This window comes from Coccinella septempunctata, chromosome 5 (genome assembly GCF_907165205.1).
Source record: "Coccinella septempunctata chromosome 5, icCocSept1.1, whole genome shotgun sequence".
In the NCBI taxonomy this organism is placed as follows: Eukaryota; Metazoa; Arthropoda; class Insecta; order Coleoptera; family Coccinellidae; genus Coccinella; species Coccinella septempunctata.
In genome coordinates this window covers 25670624-25695484 of record NC_058193.1, presented here as the reverse complement: position 1 = coordinate 25695484, position 24861 = coordinate 25670624, and the positions used below count along the sequence as shown (strand labels likewise).

Genomic DNA, 24861 nt, shown 5'->3' with positions numbered 1-24861 from the left:
GAGATCGAGTCAGGGAGGTATCAATTATTTCAATATACTTAATTAATATTCATTCAAAATATTCGGGGTGAAAATATCACTTTGTATTCTGAATTTCAAATAATTTTTTCGTTATGGCGATGTGATTCGAAAGGCTATAACTAATCTAAAAATTCGGCAAGAGAAATGTGTACAAGCAAATGGTTTTCCTTTCGAACAACTCTTGAAATAACGTTGACTGAATTACAATATGATAGAATTCATTCGTTAAAATTTTAATTTTTATTACTTATCACTGCATTTCAGTGTTTTCATTTGTTTCTGTGTCATTACTTAATGTGTTCATTAAAGCTCCCGACTATCAAATTATTTTTCACGATTATTTTCAGTTCTGATGTTTATGTGAATAAATTCATTTGTTCGAACAATGTTCAAATTCAAAAACTTATAAAAAGAGAATTGTAGATGTGACAACTTTAAGTGTTACAATGTATTGAAGCTTGATTTAGGTTCTTTCTAAAAAGCGAAACAGTTATTTGAAATTCGAAAAACAAAGTGACGTTTATTCCTTGAACACTTCAAATGAAGGTTAATAAGTCTGGCCCTGTAATATTAAAATAATTGATATCTTTCTGACTCTGTGTCAATATCCTCCCAAGTTTCAATAAATTCCATCGATGAGTTTGACTTTGATGATTGTTTCAGTATTTCCATGGTTTTCTAAAATCACCCTAGTTTTCCGGGGAAAGCCAGAAATTAATTTTTTATAGTCTATCCGTATTCAGCTAGTCCTACTCTAGCTCTGATAAGAGTATGTACAGTTACTCCAGGAACCCACTGTATATGAATTTATGTACATATATGAAAAATAGGAAAAATGATCGAGGGGCTTGTCTCTGAAGAAGTTTTTTTGGTTATAAAGTATATTAGCGCCATTTTGAATATGATGTATATGGATTCGTCACCTAACTGAGAGTATGATTAAATAATAATTGTATTTCAAGGGAAAAGATAGAATGTATGGAGAAAACTATGGAGTTTTTCATGAGGAATGATCTTAAGTTAATAGTATCCAATGTAAAAGAATCACAATTTCAAAACAATTAGTTCTCGAACAATTTCGTGATCCATTCAATATGAAATAATTCCACAGTATAGACAGTATAGACAGTGTCTATACTGTGATAATTCTTCGATGAAATTTTATAGAAATTTATGAACTCTCAACTGTTCTTCGCACGTGTGCAGTGAGCAAGCACGTTCATTTCCAAGAAACAGATGAGGGGGCAATTTTACGAATGGTTAACGCGGGCGTTGAAGAATGGTGATGTTGAATGAGTTTTAATTTTATCCTCTGAAACTCGGAGGCACGTCTGACGAGATGCGAGAGAAAATTCACTGCAAAAGTTGTAAATGTTGAAAATGATTTGTTCCCCTTTCCGAAATTTCGCAGACCGAAATTGGGGAAAAATTGTGGCAATATATACTATTACGGTTGCCTTTCTGGAGGGCAAAGTAACAATAATTTCTTTTCCATTATTTAACATTGCGTTTATGGTATGTAATTATAAGACTGGCTCGTAGGCATTAGTTGATTTAAATTTTCACAAATTCATATCCATTCGTTTCTGGTCGCGTAATTTCTAATCAAGGGCGGTCCTACGGGGGGCGGTCCTACGGGGGGTGGGCTAAAGGGGGTAATTACCCCCCTCCCCAAGAGCACTACAAACAATTCGATTTTTTTAATTTAATTTGCGAGAAAACTAAGAAAAAATAATATATTATTGAAAGGAATAGGAGAAATTAAAATTGTAAGAAGAAAGTTCTATAAATATGGGACTGCAAATGCTTCGTATTCGAGCACTCCCTTTTATTGAAAAAAGGCTTGTTTCCACTTGGTTGACTTCAAGGTCAGAAGGGAGGCATGACTAACCCCCAGTTTCATAAAGCTTGATCGGGGAATCAACGCTTGATTGAAGGATAAATGTTAATTTGTTTTCAATCCATAATTCAGTCATGAGTATTCAGAATATCGTTCTCGCATCAAATTATCATACATATACATCCATTCAATGATTCTCTATTTCTACTTTTGCAATATATTTAGAAACGAAAATGTTTCACTGATTTCGTTTTGGAAATCGAGTGACTGTCAAATCGTTGATCGTGCAATCAAAGTTTTATGAAACCTGGGTTAAGGGTCATATCTGAGAGTGAAACTTCTCGCTCTTTCCATTTTGGACGTCCAAAGTATAAGGTTTCTCACGAAAAAATTGACCTTGAAGATCACGTTTTGCTTCATTAATTGAGAATCATTGATCTTTAAAAAAGATAAACAGATGATGTTGCGTATTATTAAAGTTTGAAAATTCTCTACTTTTCCCGAATTTTTGAGGCGTTCGTTTCTGAATAAAGCAGATTTCAATATTCATAGATTTAATCGTGCCCGAAGTACTTTTTTTGTAATTTATCCAATATCAACAGTAGAAGATTAGAACTCGAAACTTCTCCTGATACGAAAGTATCGATCGTTCTGCCACTTATGAAACTGAGAGAATCGGGAAGAAAAGGTCTTTCGGCTCCTAATACCTAAAGATGCAGAAGATTTCCCCGAAAACAATAATTTATACCTCACCAGAAATCTGCACCTGAAATGTTTTCCTTAGCGCCTCGAAAAACTCGTTATCATAATAATATTTCCCCTTTTCGCAGAGAATATTGCAGCATGATTTTTATGGGGATTTTTCACTTTTCCATGGCATTTGATATTTTTCTTTCTTACCCAGCTCACCTAGACATTTCACAATAATATCCTCAAACACAGACAGAAAGTAATTGGAGATAACATTCATTTGAATCAATCGAACTTTGATTGTCTGGATAGCTGCAGAACTATAATCGGCTATGCTACACCTAACAAACAATTCTCAGAACGTGGTCTGCTCCACATGAGTTAGGGATATTGACTTAAATTGCAAAAAAATATAGTTAAAATAAGATTTTTGTGATGAAAATTCATATCAATATGATTTCAAGTTGCAAATTAATTTTAGCCTGTAGGTCTGTAGCGTATAGAGGGTGGTTAAGAAAAATCGAGTAAAATAACGAAATTTTATTCCCAGAGAATTCAAGCTTTTTAAGACTATCAATACAATAAATGGCCTCCAGGGGCATCAATAACAGCTTGACATCTTTTTGGCATACTACACACGAGGTTGTTGAACATTTCTTGAGGAATTTGGTTCCATAAACGGGGCAGAAGCTCTATCAGATCATTTAAGGATTCTGGGGTAGGTTAATGATTATCTAATCTTCTTCTTGGAGCATATCCCATGCATGTTCCATGCAATTCAAATCTGGTGAGTGCGGAGGTATTGGTAAATGTGGAATACCAAGCTCCTCGCGCGTATTCTCAACTATGGCTGCACGGTGAGGCCTAGCGTTATCGTCTAGAAATTGAAAAGTTCCACCAATAGTAGCGTGCAAATTTGGCACAACATTGTCAATGACATGCTCCCTATAGTGTAAGGCGGTCATATTGCCAGGACAAATGTGTAGATCTGTGCGCCCGTTGCAACATATCCCGGCCCATACCATAACATTACCCCCTCGGAATGGATGGACTTGGACATAGCGACGATTACGGGGTATGCATGGGATTGTCCATACCCTTATTCATCGAGAATCTGAAAATCGTCCATATCTGGATTCATCAGTAAAAAGGACACTACGCCATTGGTCGTTCCAATTGATATGTTGCCTCGCCTTGCAGTCTTCCTGAACAGGTGTTGTTTTTCGACGCCCACCAAGCCTTCGTCTTTCCAACACGGAACATGTCTCTCTGAACCTATTCCAAAGTCGAGATATCACACTTTGGCTGACTTGGGGCCTTTCCGCTACAACAACCTGAGTTAGGCCACCCTGTAGCATAGCGATAGCCCTATTAGCCTCAGCGTTTGTTAATTTACGTCTTGGCATTTTCAGAAAACTCGTTTCAAATCGAAGCCGTTGATAAACTGACTTCATTTCAAAATAAGAACATTCATGAAGCATATGCAAAGAACCAAACTTCAGAAAAAAGGCGACTAGATTGACGAAATGTCTCAAACTGATTTTTATTGGATCGATTCAAGTTGCTATTGAGTTTTAAATGATTTTACAGCGATTTTCTCGAAGATTACATACTTTTAAAAGCGATTGAATACGATATCCCTAACTCTTGTGGAGCAGTTTATTCCTATGTATTTTAGTTATTTGAACTGAAAAACGGACATTACTCTGAATACATCTACTTTATTTGTTTTCTAATTTCATCCCAAATAATTCAGGAGATATCAAAAGTATTAATCGTTTCAAGTCTGAGTTGGGTAGGTTTGGTTTTGGAAATTTTAAGAGGTTTTGTCTCCACCAGTGAATATTTATGTATGATCGCTAGTTCAGTACTAAGAAGAAAATAACAAAAAAACTACCTACTTCCTGTGTTAGTTTTCGACGGTGATTTGGATGCTGCCATTTTTGTTGTTGTGAATGATTTTTTGGCACTTTGGAGGTCAACTATGCAAAAGAGAAAAAGTTTAACTTTAACACATGTTTATGGGAATTTTTTTCTTGAAATCACTCAAGGCATCTCTTCTTTTCGTTTGTATCTCCAATTTAGGAACATTCTGTATGTATTCGATTTGCGTCAATAAATTTCTCGAAAAATCTCATTAGATATTGAATATCGGAATTCTATTGCTGAATTATTCTTAATTTCTCGACGTTTCTGAATTATTGCGAATTCATCGGAAGAACTTGTTCCAAAAAAATGAGGAAGAAATATGTGTGCTTGGCAAGAACTAGTCTGAAAAACGATTAACTTCGTATTCAGATTCCATTTTTTATTTCGTAAATATGTGGAACATCCATTGGGGGTGTGTTGAATAAAATTCACCTCATCAATGACATGAACAGAACTACTTTCGAAACCTTCTTTATATGGGAGCTATGTTTTTCATTTTGATTATTCCGTCTGACCTGTATTGATAAAACGTTCCTTTATCTCCTAGACTGTATATTCAATGAACTTCCTGTCTAATATTCATATATAATAATAAGTTATGACCTCACTTGTTAACATGGCTTTAGAATCACGAAGGAATTTCCAAAGTCTAATTATAAGTTCAGCAAAGGATGGATACGGGTATATTAATCCACAATAGAACTCAGCTTGCATCATGTATCATGTATATGAATGGTGATAAAGCAGATTCAGAAAATGAAGCTTTTCATGACTCAATGTATAATACTATTTATTCAGTAAATTGAAAAAAATTTATATTTGCACATAGTTAACCAGCAGACCCCTGAAAGATTAATTGGAGTATGTTATTTTTTTTCGATTCTCCGCAGTTGGAAAACCATTGGAATGATTGGAAGGTTGATAAGTGATGACAGAGATTTAGACGATTGTCGAAAAGTGTGGATAAATTGATTAACGCATGGGCATAAATTTCAGCGAGATTACTGCGTATATATAGTTCTCCACCCCTTTAACTTTGGAATGGCGTTCCCACCTCATATCCTTTGTAACTTTATAAGCCCATATGTATACCATTGGTTGGGAGCATAAACACACAGAATTTTCTCAAAAAAATAACAACAGGAGAAAATCATATTCGTTTCCCAACACAACTTGATTTACCCACATCTTCATTTTCCTTCGAAAATTCATTAGTTATGAGTGAAAAAAAGATAGGGGAAAACTGAAATCATAACTTCTTTTTCATAAGGAAACAATAGAAAAAAGTAACACACAAGTTAATAGAACGGTGAGAAAAGAGGTAAGAGAACAAAAACGACGAACAGAAAAGACGAATAGGCCGCACGTTCTCTCTGCGGGAAATGGACACACTGTAGCTGTGTTGGAATAGATGACAAGGATCACCAGGCAGTATTTATGTTCGAGTTTTCTTATCAGAAATGGAATATATCTCCCATACCTCTTCTGGACATTTTGACAAAAGTTTTGTTTCTCTGTAAAAATGAAGTTATTCAATTTTATCACAACTAAAGATATACAGGGTGTATTTAAAGATGAGGCTTTTTTCAACAGAAGGTAGAACTTGTCAAAATGAAGCGTTTCTCCAAAAATCACCTATACAAAACGTTCAAAATGACAAAGTTAAAAAAATTTAAAATGATTACTGAAATAGACCCCAATATCACCCTAGACCGTTTGGTTGCTGAATTATCGTAAAGCAATGAAAAAACTTATTGATTCGACCATGTGGTTTCGTTTAGGATATTGGCACGTTCGATATTTACGTTGTCATGCAAATGGAAACTTAGGATTGCCGAATTTTTCTCATTATTTTTAAGTAACTTACACGATTTTACGAAATGGCTCATTTCGATACCAACTGACAGAAGAGACTTAGGACACAAGTGTGAAAAAAAGGAATATAACTTTAAAATCTCACCAATAAAATTCGTCTAAATTATTCACGATTTTTTTCAAAATGGGTATCACAATCTTCTTGTTCGAACATTGCAACAATCGTCGTAAAAATGAGATGAAATGGGGGAAACATCATAGCACTTTTTTAAAATAACTTACATAAGCACTTTCAAGAAACTGTCTCAATTTTCTAAATTTTTTTTCACTCTAAATTGCACGATACAAGAATTATTATTATTCTCTCGAGTGACCTGATGCCTTTAATCCGATGATCTTGGTACTGAACCATTCATTGTCCAGCCATATGTTTATGTTTTGTTTCGTTTTTCCGAAGCCGGAGTCACCTTCCACAGTCCAGTACTTAAAATTCAATGAAATTTTATCGAATTTCTAGAGGTTGTATCTCAGCCATCTTGGATATTTTATATAGGCACTTTTTGTTGAAACGACTTATTTTGATGAGTTCTACCCTCTGTCAAAAAAAGCCTCACCTTTGAAAACACAAGGGTGTTTTTAAAGTTTATTACCTCTCATTATAAGGACATTATAAGGATAATGTGAGAGTAATTGTAAATAAATTTGAAATATGGCATTTCGTATATTATATTCAAAATTTTTTTATTTTACTTGAATCTTTCAAATTGTCTCAAATGGTATAATCGCAATCCAACAGAAATAATGGGTGTCTGCGTACAAATTCAAGCAGATTTTCATGTTTTCATTCGAACGCGCTCATCCATCTGTCCGAGCATTCTCCTTGGATGTTTGTTCTGGAATTTGGAGAATCCCTCGATGAAATGGCCAAAATTTAATGTGATGTATCTATGCAGCCAACGTACTTATGTCATCCAAATTCGACAATCACCCCTATCCTCATAAAACTGCAACATTACATGCAGCTCGGAATTTTGAAATGTGCTCAGAGTGTCCCGTAGTGTTATAACGACAATTTCTTCGAACTGTGTGCTTGCAGTCTCATGTCACTTTATAGTTTCTCGCATGACTGAGCCAGAATTGGGAGAATGTGTGCGTTTCTTGGAAAATTCGTGCCATACCTTAGGGTGGAGAATGTTGCAATGAAAGTTTACGGGCTAAATTTTTCGACAGAGATACCTTCTCCTAAGACAACGCAGCCCTTTCCGAAGAAAATATTTCAGATATGAGCCTAAGGAAAGGGGATTTCGTTCAAAGACGTTTTCCATACGGAAATCGACATCTATTCTTAAGGGGAGTTTTCTGGGACAGAAATAATCGGTGTCATATGAAAGAGGCAATAAAATATTGAATTCTAAGAGTGAAACGATAAAAACCATTAATTTGAGATTAGCAACTCAAGTTGGTGAAAAAATTAACAAGAATAATCTCGAAAATCTTCATCTGAAATGAAATTTGTGCGTTGATTTCACTCACTCTTTGAATTGATATAGCCATGCTTCAGTTTTCATCAAATCGAATAGTCATGAATATTACCAAATAGCAATTGGCATAATAACTCAAATTTTATGTGAGTCTTTTTTATATCATGCAATTGTACACGAATCATTCAGCATATCAGTGTACCATACATTTTCCAATGCTTTCATTTTCCAAGAGCGTCTTTGCTATAGGATGAAAAGGATTCGGTAGAGTTGCATATCTCTAAAATAGTTACTCATGAATTCTATATTCGATTCTTGATGAAGCAATCGGTCATTTGATGGACTGCCTTTTATAACAATACCAAATATCTCCACTGTTAATATTATTCATGAATTTTGATTCATTTTTTTTAAGAAGTTGATCGATATTTTCCGTCAACTGCGGTCAACTTCTGACTCTGATTTACGACGAGACAACCATATCAGCGCATTTCAATTTATATGCAACTGCGCGGATTTAAAATGCAATCAGACTGGATTTTCTTCGTGGATTTTATTCAAATTTGTCTGTTGAATTAATGAGCAATTTTATAATGCTGATTAAAGGATATTTTGGGAGGAACAGTAAATTTTCTTGAAACATGCTATGGGTTTCCTAATCCACAATCTGAAACGAAAGGAATACGAAAAAAATTGCTTTTCATGAACATTGCTTTAGAAGTTGTACACTATTTGTGAAAAAAAAATTTTCCAAACAATGTTGCCTGACTAACAATATGGAAGAATAATAATGATAGAGTAATTCAATGTTTCGGAGCCTAGAAAACCAATAAAAGTTTTATAATGATTCATGTGCATTTCAAGGGGTATTGAGAAAACGGAATTTTGAATGAATTTTGTAGAAATTCCCAGTTCAATAAGGGACCCACTGTTGAACAAATTCTTTTCATGTTGATTTGTTGGTTTTGCATCATCTATGAATGCTCTACCCTCTAAAGAATCGTCCCTAAAATTTTGGGGAAGTATCAAAACGGTTTGAATTTCATACAATGCCATACGTATGGTCTTCTAGTTTTAGATGAGTAAATTCAGAAAATTTGTTGTATGCTATATTTTCTCCAGAACTCCTTTGTTTCTAATGGTAGGAGTTCACACAGGACAGGGCATCTTTTCAATATATTTTTTTCAGTTTTTAGACTCATCGAAAGAATGAGATGAAATCCTTTGTTTTATTTTCAGTTTATGTATTTTTCGGGACATTGATATAGTTCAATGATATGTATATACAAGGTGTCCGTAAATAAATGCGAAGGACTTAAATAAAATGAGCAAGGGTAGTTCCTATTACTGTTTTTCGAAATCGACCTCCCTTCCAAGATACAGCCTTTGGAAGGGTATGACTTAATTATTAGGGTCTATGAGGCAGATAATTGATGCATGTATTTTAACAGGAGGTAGTAATTCTATGGAGCACTTATACGATGAAATGGAATGTACAGTGATCAGAACTGCTTATAAGTTTTTAATTATTCCGAAAAAAGTATCGACTGTATCGAAATTTTGCAGAAAAACTTTTTTCTTCAGAAGTGAATGGGTAACCATGAGAAAATCTTATTTTTTGAAAATCTATCCCACGAAAAAATTTTTCAAGGAAAATCATAAGGGGTTGTTATTTTCAACTCATAATAATAAATTTATGGGATCTAAAAAAAATTGTGTGAGTAACATCTACTTAGTGCTTCATATTATGTTATGTGTCAATGTTTTTTAGAACCCGTAAAAAAATTTAAAACTGTTAACTCGTCATCGCCTTCCAAAAGCTGTATCTTGGAAGGGAAGTCGATTTCGAAAAAAATTTTTAGGAACTACCCCTGCTTATTTTCATCGAGGAATCATCACCCCAAGTCCTTCGCATTTGTTTACAGACATCCTGTATATTCTTCGAATTAAAAGATGTTGATCTAGCTCGTAAGCGTTGAGTTGGGATAAGTGGAGGGCCTTCAGATATTAATTTCACGTTAATCCATAAATACACTAATCTTAATCGAAACTGTTTGCTGGATTATTAAAGAGATACCTATTTCAAACAGGGGACTCGAAGTAGATATTCAATTATTTGATTTAGGGAAATTGGCCTTCACCGATTCATTGAATATGGTGTGTACCTAATGTTTGAACGTCTAGTCTAGAAGAAATCTCGATGCACTGATCTCAATATTGATCCGTCGCACTGTCCGTGCAAATTTCAAACAATTATTCAATTGTTTCCGATGTCAAAGAAATATTCTAAGTGAAGAATATAATTCAATATTTTTATGTCATCTTCAACAGGCTCTTACTTGCAGAAAATGGGACGTGCAGATGATTTTTGAAGGAAGGAAATCATACCTCCAAGAGTCTAGTTTTTGAATCTGCACTTTTGAATTTTTTAGCGCTAGTGATTTTCTAGAAATCTAGAGAATACCACGGACACATTTTTTTACCGAACTGGACAATTTTCCAGCTTATGTGTTTCCACCTAAATATAATCTCCTATAAATAGATGAAGATTGAAAAGACTACCCTTTTTCGTTCAGAAAAATATCTAGGTGATATAGGTTTTTCTAAAAGTAACTACCTGAATTGGATTGAAAGAATCATGCAATCTCTATACCATGAATTTCTCGAATTTCAAATTCTCTGCACCCTTCAAATCCTTTCATATTTATCAGATTCCTCTTTCCATGTTTCTTTCATAGAATATGAACAATTTCACGTTCATAAAACTTCCACAACCTGTAGAAAGAAATTCTTCGAAACCAATTATGTGGCCCATCGTTACTTTCCCCTGGACCTTTTAAATGGTAATCCATTGGTTATTTTGAATTTTCCCCGTCCCGCAATTTCAGATAAACCAAACAAAATAATATGCTAATCGGCTGGCCTATTGAAATGAGAGTGCCTATACAGTCCACCGACGTGAAACTCCAATTTCCATTCACATTTCGCTGTAGATACATTTCCGAAGGAAAATGGGACCGAGCTATTTTTCAATTCATCGTCCGACGAATCCGGCTAAGAATAACACCTGTCATTGAAATCCCAGAATGAAAAGATGATGTATGCGTCCCAATAAGCCAAGAACATTTCATTTTCGTCCTTTCATGGGAACTGTTATTGGGGTTTTGACGGAGGAGATGCTGAGAGTGATCAATCACTCTATTTTGATTTGTAAGAATAGATCCCGATATTCCGTTGTGTCACGCTTTATAAAGATGTTTACCCTTCTTATTCGACTTTTGGCCTGTTTAATACACCCACTTTTCGAGAGTTTCGTAGTACCAAGTGCGTTATTATTTTGTCGTAATGCTTGTAATTTTGAGACAAAAAGTTCTCAAACGATTGTCTAGACACAAAAATCTATTCTGTCCGAGCGTACTCAATGATGTAACTTCCGCATGAACAAAGAGCTATGGAATTGAAATTTTCAGAGAAGGTTTCAGGTCAGGATGCTCTTCGAATGGAAGCAGCCCTATAGCCCGCATAGTACCTAGTAGAGTTATAGAAATCTTAATCACTGTATTTAAAAAAACTTTGATCCAATCGAATTGGAACTTCAGTAGGTCGATAAAATGTATTGCAATCATTTTGAAAGTTGATTATTCCAAAAATTGAACATCTAAACAAATTTATCTGCTTCTTAAAATACAACTTTCCCTCATTCATTAATTAATTGCTGTATCTCGTTCAAACTTATAATTTCTTAAGGCTACTGTGTGCCTTTCTGTTACTGAACAGACTCAACCGAGACCCACAGATCCTTCCACACACCGGGCATGTGTAGTCACAAACCAAACCCTGACCGCCGCTGATGTATTCTTTTCGAGTCTCCATTTTAACTGTGGACCAAAGACCTCCACTGTCATTTGTCTAACGCTAGTTGTTCCCAGTTATGATTGACATTAACTAATTCAAGGGATTGATGCAGTATATCCTCAAAGCGCTTATTCTGGCCTCCTGGTTTCCGACCTCCCTCTGTGAATTCGCCATACAGAGCTATTTCGGGGAGTCTTGTGTCTTGCATCCTCAGAATGTGGCCGCTCCATCTTAGTCAGGCCCTCGTTACTCTAGTCTCTAGTCTCAATTGTTATACAACTGCAAAACTTCTACATTTGAAAGTTTGTGGAACCATCTGATGTGCATTATTTGCCTTAGATGACTTTGTTGCGTTTCCTTCAATGCTTTACCGCTATATTGACAAAGCCTCCCCATACAAACTCCAAATGCTGTAATCGCTGTGCAAAAAAAGTATGATAAAATTGCTTATCATAGAGATATTTAAAATTATTTATTGTATACTTTTCTACCTTCCTTTCCTTTCCAATATTTCTCACTGAAACCCTGATTATTCAAATGCAAATTTGAAAATGATAAGAAATCTCATTTTTCTCACACAAATAAGACATATATTTCCATTTATGAATTTCAAATGAGTTGAAATCTATGTAAACCTCCGTCTTATTTCGTTCACTCCGAATGAATCTCAAAACGAAGATGACGGTCGAAGATGAAAGGGAAATATCGCGGACGGAAGTGAGTTGCGGCACGTTCTTAGAACCTTCAACTTCAAAGTGAGACCAACAAGTATTATATTAATGGAAACATGTAAATGAAATTTATCGAGTGCTCTTGAAGATCCTGAAAGTGGATGTATGCTACCGAGCTGAATATATTGAATTGTATACGAGAATGTATTGATATCTAGTTAGCCTAGACCAGTCCATGCATAGAAAATATTGCGTTGCCATAGCAACGAACCATAACTCATTAGAAGTGTCAGTGTGAAGTTTGAGGTCAAAAAAGTAAACCAGAGCTACACAATAACTTAAAAGAAAGAATATATCCACCCAAATTTTGAAAATCGAAAAATTGGAGTATAGAGCCATCATCAAGTACCTGTATTTAAAAGGGTTATGAAGTAAGCAGGTTTACGAAGATATGCTTTACCCTTGGTGATCAATGCCCTTCGTATGCGATCGTGAAAAATTGGATTGCAAGCTTTAAAGAGGTAAATTTTCCATTGAAGATGATGACCGATCGAGAAGGCCAGTTTCTGTGTCAGTCCCCAAAAATATCGAAGCAGTTCATGACATGATTTTATCAGACCGTCGAATTTGGCTAAAACAGATATCTGAAGCACTGAATATTCCATACGATACGAACGCGTTCATCGTATAGTTCAAGTCAATTTGGATATGAGAAAAATTGCTGCAAAATGGATACCCAAATGTTTGAATGTCGACCAAAAGCGTGCAAGGGTAAAAGCATCGCGTTCGATCTGTGCTCTATTTGAAAACGATGTAGACTTCTTAAACCGAATTGTTACTAAGGATGAGTTGTGGGTATCTTTCTACGATCCATAAACAAAGCAACAATCGATGGAATGGCGACAATCTGGTTCTCCAAGACCATCTGCTGGAAAAGTTCTTGCTTCAGTTTTTTGGCATTGCCATGGAGTACATAATCATGATTGATTTTTTGGATAAGGGTAGAACAGTAGCCGGAGATTACTATTCGACATTACTGGCCACTCCACGGGAAAAAAATAAAAAGAGAAAGGACACGGAACGCTATCCAAAGGTGTTTTGTTTTTGCAGGACAACGCCCCTGCACACAAATCTCATGTTGCCATGCAAAAAATTCGTGATTTAGGATTCGAATTACTAGAACACCCCCCTTATTCACCAGATTTGGCTCCAGCCGACTTGCCGACCATCATCTCTTTCCTCAATTGAAAAAAGTTTAAAGGGTCGTAAATTTTCTTCCAACGAGCAGGCAATAAAAGCTGTGGAGGTCTGGTTTCCAGAGCAAAAAGAAACAATTTTTTGAAAGGTCTAGAGACTTTGCAGGTTCGCTGTAAATTTATCCAATTAAGAGGAGAATATGTTGAGTAATAAAATATTTTGACATTGAAATTTTGTTTGGTTCTTTAGTAGGCTGAGAATTTTTCAATATATCCTCGTTTGAGGAGATTCGTCACCAATGCAAAAATTTAGTCAAGAATACAAATTTGAGATTCCAGCAAGTGAAAGTAAAAATAGAATATTTAATTTTTTTTTGGATGTTGGAAGAATACTGTTGATTTCAATTTTCTTTCTGTATTCTAGGTCCTTTAAAGCTTAAATCTATATTGAGTTTCATTTTTGGTAAGGTTGAAGAAAGCTTTGAAATTAAGGGGACTTTAAGTTTTATTACGAGACGTATGAGAAAAAGTGTTTCTTTTGACCTCAAGAATCTTCTGCTAAAATATTTGTACGAGTCAAAGTTCCAGCCTGTACAAGTCTGCTTGTTCAAGAGCACCATTATTTACGTAACTATTATTATTTATTTGTCATCAACGATTCAGAATATCTGAACTTGGCTCATCATTCCGAATAGAACACTCCAGATGGTAGTTTAATGAAATGAAATAATGGAGTGTTCAGATTCATCGAGTATAAATTGCTAGGAACAGCATTCCGTCCAAAGATGAGTGCAAAATGGAGTGGATCTCACCGTAAACGATCGGAAGAGGAACTGACAACATGAAAGCATCGACCCATTTACAACAAAATACTCGGGGACGAGATGGGTCAAGAGAGTTTCCAACCCCCGTGTTTCTTCTCTGGAAAACAACACTAAAACGTAACCCTACGATTTTCACTGGATATATATGCACTTCAGAAGTTGAAGAGTATGAGCTCTTACTCCACTGGGAAGTCTCGAAACACTGCGAAAACATGAATTATTTAATTCTTCTCATCATAAATGTAGACATTAATTCTTTCGGAGTAACTCCATTCCGATTTTCTCCAGAATTTCAGATCGCGTTCTTAATACCCTGGGTTGACTTTGATCCCTTGAAAACAGGTGGAATGAGAAAATAGCGACTGTAGTCGAGCCCAACAAGTTCCTTGTTTGGGATAAAATTAAAACTGTCAGCGGTTATGAATTATTGGAATTGTCTTATTTTCATGGCAATTCTTTCAATACTTTCTTTTGACTACTGTGGTCATTATACTATAATTAGCTAATATAACTATAGCTATTATACTTCAATAACAACCATAGTTAAATGACATATTATTATGTGAACATCAATAAGTGTACATATATAGGGTGTCCAAAAAGAGGTACCTAAATATATTTCATGGATACATTCTATCTCAAAAAGGAAAAGAAATCATGAATGCTTATTTTTGAAAGGACTTGAGGAACACCTTTGTTGATCTTTCATTCTATGAGCTTGACTGCAACAAATGAGTACGATCGAATCAGTTATTGGGGTAAAAAGCAAGCAAACATGATATTTTTTGTGCCATTTTATTTTTTTCTATAATCTAAATTCGATAGATAAAAACAGTTTTTGGTACTACTCTATAAGCTTGTAAATGATGTGTATACAGTGTGTGAATTTGAAAAGGTATCTCTTATTACTAACATTAATTTTCAACAATAACTAATGTTTCTACCATGGTCCCATTTAATCTTCGTTTCTATAACTGATTTTCATTATCAGCAAGAAAAAGAATTATGAGCATACACCCAATCCCTAATGGAATACCTATAAATTTTTTTCGTCTAATGTATACATCCCTATCAGTCTGTTCATTCAGTGACGGCTTCATTCGTAACGTCAGAATTTTCCACCAAGTAATAATAATCAGCGATGGGGAAAACGTCTTATCTCTGATGCGTCGCCATTTAGTTGGAAATATTGCTGACTCCTCGCTTCCAAGGATCGAAAAAACAAACCTTCCTGGACACTCACAACGAGCGAATGATGTATCTTTGTTTTTTCGGGACTTCGAGGAGGGATAAGATGTTTTTCTCTATCGAATCAAGTTATCTACCTTTAATAAGGGTTGCCATGCACGTTGTTGTCTGCCTGATCGATAACATTTTTGGCGAAGTGAACATTTTTTCATAAAATAAAAAACGTAATTTTCTGTGTTGAATGATTTTATTTAGGGTATGAGCAATTAAATATGGATTTGGAATTTGATAAAACTACTTCAAAACAGGAACAGGAAAAGCTTTTCGTCTCGATGCTTGGAGGATACACTGATTTAAAGCGAAATTTCGATAATGTTGCTTTTGATAAATTCTTTCTCAGAAGAGAAGTTTTTAAAACGAAGTGTACAGGGTGTTTTTTCAACCTGCACACTCAACCTGAAATTATCACAATAACAACCCTCTTACACTTTTGATAAATTCTTTCTCAGAAGAGAAGTTTTTAAAACGAAGTGTACAGGGTGTTTTTTCAACCTGCACACTCAACCTGAAATTATCACAATAACAACCCACTTACAATTCCATCATATGATTCTTAACCGTTTTGGGATATTTGCGAGATGATGCGAGTTTTACTGCATTACAAGAATGCAATGTATGCCATGTTCCATTGTTTTGATTATCACACTTTGGTTTCTTAAATTTTTTGTAAAAAAAGTTTCACACCATGTATTAAAGTGAACTACCAACATTGTTATAGGGCAACGTCATAATACTTACGTGTGTTAACTTTAGTTCTGGATTTCTATTTGATCATGACGTATATGGCCGACTTAAGGGAGAATCAAAGTGTTGCTAGTGAACTTTTCCGGAGTTTTTTCGCAATAATAGATGCCCGCTTGGTGTTCGAACCCATTAAATTGAGCGGAATGGGATAGCATTTAGACAAACGGGCATTTCTGGAGGAACCGATGGGACCAATAAGCGATAAATTTTCAAAGATTTTCTCATTCAACACTTTATGCTCTACTTTGACGATATTGACGATATTGTGTTGTGGTTATTTCGATTTTATGGCCAGTTTATGATTATTGGTTCTTTGCGGACATACAACGTCCCAATTTCTATCAGAATTTCAAGGAATATTGTGAATCATAGTAGAGATAGGTACCTGTCACATTTAAATCTCAAAAATATATTTGCCTATTACAGCCTACTTCGTTATTCATTCAACTGAGTTTTTATGGTCTTTCGACATTTGACAACGCAACATTTCGTAATGAAAATTGAGGAATGAAACATAATATAGGTACCATTAGTGAAAAATGTTGGAGTAAACAAAATTCCATATCCTCTGAGTGAATAGAAACAAGTTGGCTTACCTATCAGCCAAATCAGCTATTATGAATCTTCAGAATTTATTGTTGTTTTCTAATACAACTGCTTTTACAGCACAGCGTAAAAATATAAGTAGCAAAACATCGCAACGCAACACACCTAAGTGGATGCAATTGAGGTTGGATCATAAGGGTTTACGCGACTTCAGTCTTGAAATTATTTTCTGTGGAATACAAGACACAATAAGAAAGAATGAGTTGGGAACGGAGTGAAATTTATTCTAAAAATTTTTAACAAATATAGGGCGGTACAATGTTTGAAAGAAATGGAAACCATTGAATGGGTGAAAATCTAATAGTTTCACTTATAATTCTCATAGAAAGATTCAGCTAACTAACTACTTTTAAATAAAATATAAGCTCATATGTATATATGGTAAAAAATAATATTTAGAGATAAAACCAACAAATAACAGATAAATTTTGATGCTACTCGAAACTCTGTTTATTTGTGAGTTCAATTAACGATTGGTTATTATTTTTTGTTTGACGTATTGTATCACTAATAGTCCATTAATGAGGTTGCACATCATTTGATATCTGGGCATTAGTTTTTGGCCACAAGCTCTCACTTTCTGAACAGTACCTATATATCTCAACGCTCGAGAATATGCAAGAAAAAAACTAAGTATGAGCTTACCAGTAAATTCGGGGATGAAATATTTCCATTTTGTATATAAAAGTTCCTTACTTATTACCAATAGTAATCCGAATAGTCCAAATAACATTAATGGCAATTCGGAAAATAAAATTGGCACTCAATAGTTTTTATTTGCTCTTATTTCTATCTATAATATGCTTGCATCTAGTTTTAAGTCCATCATACGAGGATATATTGAAAAATTCTTAGCCTACTATAGAACCAAACAAAATTTCAATGACAAAATATTTTATTACTCAACATATTTTCCTCTTAATTGGATACATTTATTACAGCGAACCTGCAAAGATTCTTGACCTTTCAAAAAAATGTACCTTCTTGCTCTACAAACCAGAACTCCACAGCTTTTATTACCTCCTCGTTGGAAGAAAATTTACAACCTTTTAAACTTTTTTTCAGTTGAGGAAACAGTTGATAGTCAGATGGAGCCAAATCTGGTGAATTAAGGGAGTGTTCTAGTAATTAAAACCCTAAACCACGAATTTTTTGCATGGCAACATGAGATTTGTGTGCAGGGATGTTGTCCTACAAAAACAAAACACCTTTGGATAGCTTTCCGCGTCTTTTCTCTTTAATTTTTTCCCGTAGAGTGGTCATTAATGTAGAATAGTAATCTCCGGTTATTGTTCTACCCTTATCCAAAAAATCAATCAAGATTACTCCATGGCAATCCCAAAAAACTGAAGCAAGAACTTTACCAGCAGATTTTTGGACACGAAACTTCTTAGGTCTTGGAGAACCAGAGTGTCGCAATTCCATCGATTGTTGCTTTGTTTCTGGATCGTAGAACTATACCCAAGTCTCATCCATAGTAACAATTCGGTTTGAGAAGTCTACATCGTTTTCAATTCGAGCACAGATCGAACGCGATGATTCTACCCTTGCACGATTTTGGTCAACATTCAAACATTTGGGGATTCATTTTGCAGCAATTTTTCTCATGTACAAATTGGCCTGAACTATATAATGAACGCGTTCGTATGAAATATTCAGTGCTTCAGATATCCGTTTTAGCCCAATTCAACGGTCTGATAAAATCATGTCATGAACTGCATCGATATTTGCGGGGACTGACACAGTCAATCATCTTCAATGGAAAATTTACCTCTTTTGAAGCTTGCAGTCCAATTTTTCACGGTCGCATACGAAGGGCATGGATCACCAAGGGTTAAGCATGTCTTCGTAAATCTGCTTACCTCTTAATCCTTTTAAATACAGGTACTTAATGATAGCACGATACTCCAATTTTTCGATTTTCACAATTTCGGTGGACATCTTCTTTCTTTAAATTTATTGCGTGACTCTGGTTTACTTTTTTGACCTCAAACTTCACACTGACACTTCTAATGAGTTATTGTTCGTTGCTATGGTAACGCAATATTTTTTTTATGCATGGAACTGGTCTAGGCTAACTAGATATCAATACATCCTCGTAGTCCAAATAACATAAATGACAATTAGGCAAATAAAATTGACATATTTCCTCAACATAAAGTTTTTCACCACGACAGGGGTGTTTTTTAAAATTCATAAGCATATTCAGAAATCAACCAAAGTTCCAAAATAGAGAACTAACATTAGAAAATAAACGATATGCTCTTATGTTGTCTGTACAACTGCACATGACCACAAATACCTTGTGGTCTGGGTGATATTGTTTAATTGCTTCAGAGCTGTATTGTACGGCTTGAAAATATCATCGTTAATTCAAACAACTTTCGCAAGTTGGGTGAAGACCAAGGAATAGACGTCGGGACGCTCTTCGGCTCCTCCATAAAATTTAACAAGCGGGATCCAAACCTTCAGAGACACGTTAAAGAAGTGATTGTGTGTGAACATTGTGGGAATAAGAAGTACTGAGGAAGTTGATTGCTTTTCCATTAACGAGGGAGAGAAAACAGAATATAAGGTAAATAACCCTGCAAACGAGGGCTGATTCATGAAAAAACCAGACTGAGTAAAATGGTAATGTGATCGATCCATCAATTTGGCATTCAAATCACTGCGAAAAAATTCCGGTTTATTTTGCATGATATTAAGAAATTAAGTTAGCAGAATTCCTCGTGGTGACAATAACGAGAACTTCATTTCAATATTTCTGAGCAGTTGAAATGATGGAAAAATAGTAAGGGAACAGAGAAAAAAGTTGGGAAAGTTCGGATTGTATCGTCAATATCTGCTATGATATATGAAAAAAAAATGTTTCTTCATATCATTTCAAGCAACTGCTTGTCTCGTTCATTTGAAATAGAAAATACGGTATTTTGAATATTTTTATTCAGTAGCACCTTCAGGTGAGTGGAGGTAAACTCGTTATCTGAATATGCTACTGTAATATAGAAACATGTAGTTCTCAAGAAGTTAATGAATTAACAATACTATAAAGGTATTTGTATTTCAATTACGTATTTTATTCACAAGTACCTAATTCGAATACTGCCTACTACTGAATCTATTATCACATTTTCATTGATCAGGTTTAATAAAAATCTCTGAGATTATAATCCTTGCTTGATCGTCCTGATATATTTATCCCACATTCCGAAGAAAACATTCATTGTTCACTCTTCAGTTTCAACACAACTACAGGATTCAAACCATCTACCGTTTATTTGTTCTACAATGAACACACCTATTCATGAAGCTGGGATTGTTCAAATATTTATGCGGTGATCTTGTTTTGATTCGATTTGATGAACCGGTGGAAATACAAATATCAAAACGGGGAATGTAAATCGAATGAAATGATGAGAGGCATTTTGTTTTGCTTTTTCGACAACACCAACGATATGAAAAGCGTTGAAAAATTACTGATTGATTATGATTGATTACCTACTAATCAATAAAAATCGTTAACTATTCCCCAAAATAGATATGATTCAATGAGGGCTAGGACCACTCATCAGATTTTATTTGGAAGATTGTGATGGGAAATGCTGATGTTTTTCGTATTTCATGATTTTTCATATTTTTAATTCAATCGGACAAACTACATAACTAATCCTCTTGGTTCCAACTGCTTCATTAGATTAATATCGAATCGAATATGAGAGAAGGCTGAAAGTATGAACGTAGATGGTAATGTGATACATATTTTCAAAGATCAACTCTTCTAGTAAAAAATCTGAAAATTTTGTGGAGCTCGATGGAGCCCTTCGGTCTTGATATGATTATTTTTGATTCCATCATTTTAGAAATTTTTCGATAGTCACCTTTCGAGTGAATTATCTCTTTATATCAATAACCGTAGATGGAAATGTGATACAAATTCTGAAAGAACAACTCTTCTAGTAATAAATCTGAAAATTTTATGGAGCTCGATGCAACCGTTCGGTCTTGACGATTATTTACTTGATTTACTTTTTGGAAATTTTTTGATAGTCACCTTTCGAGTGAATTATCTCTCAATAACAATAACCGTAGATGGAAATGTGATACATATTCTGAAAGAACAACTCTTCTAGTAATCTAAAACTAGAAGAGCTATAGCAAAACTGATGGCACGTTTGCGAACTCTTTTTCAGAGGAAAAGAATGGTGAATACCGTAGCCTATGATGGTTCGTTTTTGAGTTATTAGCAAAAATTGAGATTTTGATGATTGCGAAAACTTCCCATAACTGCTTTGTCTTTGAAGTTACAGATGTGAAAGTGAAACCTTCTATAGGCACTTTTATATGTAGAACTTACTGACAAACGATGTTTTTCCAATCCAAAAATGAAAAATTCAATAAAAGTTTGCATTCAAAAAAACAAAGTTTGCCTAATAATTCGATATTAAGAAGATAAAAAACATTTTAGAGCTCATCAATAGTTTTCCACTTGAAAAAGTGCTTGTAGAAGGTTCAATTTGTAACTTCCAAGACCAAAAAGTTATGAGAACTTTTCGAAATCGTCAAAATCAAATTTTTTGCTAAGAACTCAAAAAGGAATGATCGTATGAGGCTACGGCTATTACTATTCTTCATTTCTCTGAAAAAGTGCTTGGAAATGTGTTATCGATTTTGCTCCAGCTATTCTAATTTCCGAGACCCCCTCCTTGGACATCGAATTTGGGACACCCTGTACATTTTCCATGTAACTGAAAGGCCTGAAAGATTTTGTCAGCGTTAACTGAGATTGTGCTTCGATAAGCTAGAAATCGGTGAAATAAAATATAACTCGAAAAAAGCATCTTGTTTGAGAATTCTATCCATTACCAAGATATTCATTATTATTAAGTCTATTATTTTATTATTATTCCATAAGGGCATAGTGGAGTAGAGAAAATCATTCTGATCTGCTAGATCAGATGGCATTCGTTCAGTTCACCAAATATTCTTTGTATATAGTGAAGGGTGATGATCAGTGTAAGAAAGTTGAAGATTGCTGAAATTCTTTTATCCGCTTTCTACGTTGGGCAAGATTGTGTAGACTTCAAATTGGGGGAAGGTAGGGCAAGATGGTGTTGTAAAGTAAATGAATCAAGATACGTTAATGGTAGAAGTCTTAAATTTTGATCACAGAATCAACAGTTATCCCTTTTTCTCACACTGAATAGAAACAACAACAAAGTGATACTTTTATAATCAAAATTAATTGAAGACATAATTAACTTTCCTACCCATTATTCCTCTACATGTGAGATAGGGCAACCTATGTGGGCAAGATAGAGTACGGCATTCTTTAACGTTCAATATTAATAATAATGAACAAAGGTGGAATGACAAGTCCATCTTACCTTCTTCTTTGGCACATTCATAGTGTCCCAAGCTCCCACAACCTTGATTGACAATTGATTGATTGACAATTGATCCACCCTTCTCGAACTGAGAATACAAGCCGTAGTAATAAAGACCCTCTGTATCTTTTGTGTCTGATTCTTCTTTCTCTTTCGATCTAATATTTTTTTTTACTTTTCAATTCAAGTGGTTATTAGGTAGTTTTTCCTCTCAAAAAGACCTGACTCTTAATCTTATGGGACTATTCGGATGAGGATCCACTGTTTTGGTTATTTGAGTTGAAAAAGAATGTTGTTACTGATTGATGTCTTATTGATTCGGTAGAAAAGTTGACGAAGGCAGTTCCTCGCTTATAGATGGCCAAGGCACTTCAAGGATTCTCCAATGTGGTTGCTGGCCCATTTTGTATTTTTCTAGGCCATCATTTATCTAAGCAATGGTACTAGCTAGAAAGTTTTGTGTGATTTGGGGAACGGTTTTATATCGAACGCTTCCACCTTCTGTGAAGAAAAGACAAATCAACAAAAAGAACCTAGGTACTAATTATTCGAAAAATATATTTTCCTCTTCTTAAACACATTATTCAAAACCATAATCTATTACCAACCTTATGTATACTCGAATAGTTTTTCATACTGCAACAACTTCCACAAAGTACCTACTCGTATCCGCTATGACTATTATATAAGTTGTTCGTTTTCACAGGAGATCCTTCAACCTCGAGTACACCCAAGCTATTCCACAGAAATTGAGATATTTCCTTTAAAGGTTTCGCTTAACAGACTCTTATTTCCCTCAGAGAAAAGGAAAAAGGTTTATTCAGGGTGTTTTCAACTGAACATTTACGCTTGAAGGAAATGAATTTGGGCTTATTGTTTAGCTTTATTGAATCTACTCTACAGGGACCGGAATTCTTCGTCCATGTAATGGGCTGTTTCGTTTCGGCCTATATCTCACGATAATTAATCGTGATTAACTCCCATTTCAAGCTCGTTCCGGAGATAATTCTCAGTAATCTAGAAATCATGAGTTTGGGGACCGATGGGAGTTAAATTGAAGGCAATTAGTACTTTGGGCCAACATTTTATTATTTTGGTTAATTGTTTGGTTTCAATTATTTTGGAAGGGTATACTTTTTTACGGTTCGAGTATTCTGGATGTTCATCGTAGTCTCTTTATGAGACATTTTATTTTATTTTATTCTTCTACCCTCACAAGGGTATACCTTCTATTTCTATTATTTCCAATGTAAAAATTTGGATGTCTGGAATCGATTCGTATAAGGATTTTATTCATCGGTTAAGGCAGATAACTATACCGTACCTATCTTTAGAAATAATGAGTTGAAAACTGAATTTCTAAACAGAATTGATAGATTCAAGGCTAGATTTTGTGTATTCTGTACTAGAAATTGAACAAAGTGAAAAAATTGGTGTTCCCAAGTGGGAGCGCCCACCAAAGTAGCGTAGCACTGACATGGCACATACATGACAAAGGCGATTCATAATTTTCAGATATCGCACATTTGAGTGAAGTTTCAGGTATTATTATTTGCATCGCCTTTGTCATGTATGTGCCATGTAAGTGTTACGGTACTTTGGAGGGCTCTAACTATTGACCACATTTAGCTACATTTCAGTTGATTTAATACAGGTGCTTTTACATTCCATCTTAATGGTTTATCAACTGCAGAAGCCTAAATATTGAAATACTCATTGAATAAGGTATAGCATCGACATTTCCTTGGAAAAATTGGAGGAATGGAAGCCTCTGAATCCATCTTATATGGAATCTTCCTCAGAAGAATAATAGGTATTGCTTATGATATCTATCCAACGAAAGCTTATTTTTTGGAAATAAAGACTTCTTTTTATTATAATTAAAAAATCCAAGAAAATTAATTAAACGATTTTTACTAAGATGAGTTTTTTCACGAAAGCTACTTCAGGTTGGTGAAGATAATATTTCTAATATTACTGAATATCATCAAGTGTCCGCCTCTTCAAATCAATATTATCTATACCTAATGAAACTTTCCTTAATAAAGTGACATGCATTCTGTTTGTATCTTCATTGAGCAGTATAATGAGCACTTGCTTAGTAGACGTCAAATTTAACGTGAGGAAATAGCATATGTTTGATTCAAATCATTATTGATAATCAAATCCTTACGATTTTATTTCTGAATAGGTCGTAGACTTCTACAATTCTTATTACTTTTCATTCATTCTCATAGGGAAATAACAAAAAGCTGAAGATAGTGGACCTAGTTGTAGTGTTATCAGAAATTCACTGTGAAGCGGCCTTTTAAACACAGGTTATAGTCTTATACGGGGTCTCTGTAAAAATTGAAGCATCGCAATTTGCTTTGAATTACTTTGTGCTGTTTCTTATTGAGCTGTAAGAACATAGAATTTCGAAATTGAAGCCCACGGCAATGTTAGAAGCATTTACAAGTAACCTGTCTAAAGGTGCCTACAGAACACTCTGGACGTGACGTGGGACCACGTCATAATGCGCATGATTCTAAAATCTAACTAACGTTACGTTATTCGA

General features: G+C 34.7%; 1 protein-coding gene across 1 annotated transcript in view; it reads left to right on the top strand.

Annotated features, from left to right (window-relative positions):
* The window catches only part of LOC123314173 (calcitonin gene-related peptide type 1 receptor-like), a 97943-nt gene that overhangs the window by 5271 nt on the left and 67811 nt on the right, over window positions 1-24861 (top strand). The window lies entirely within an intron of this gene.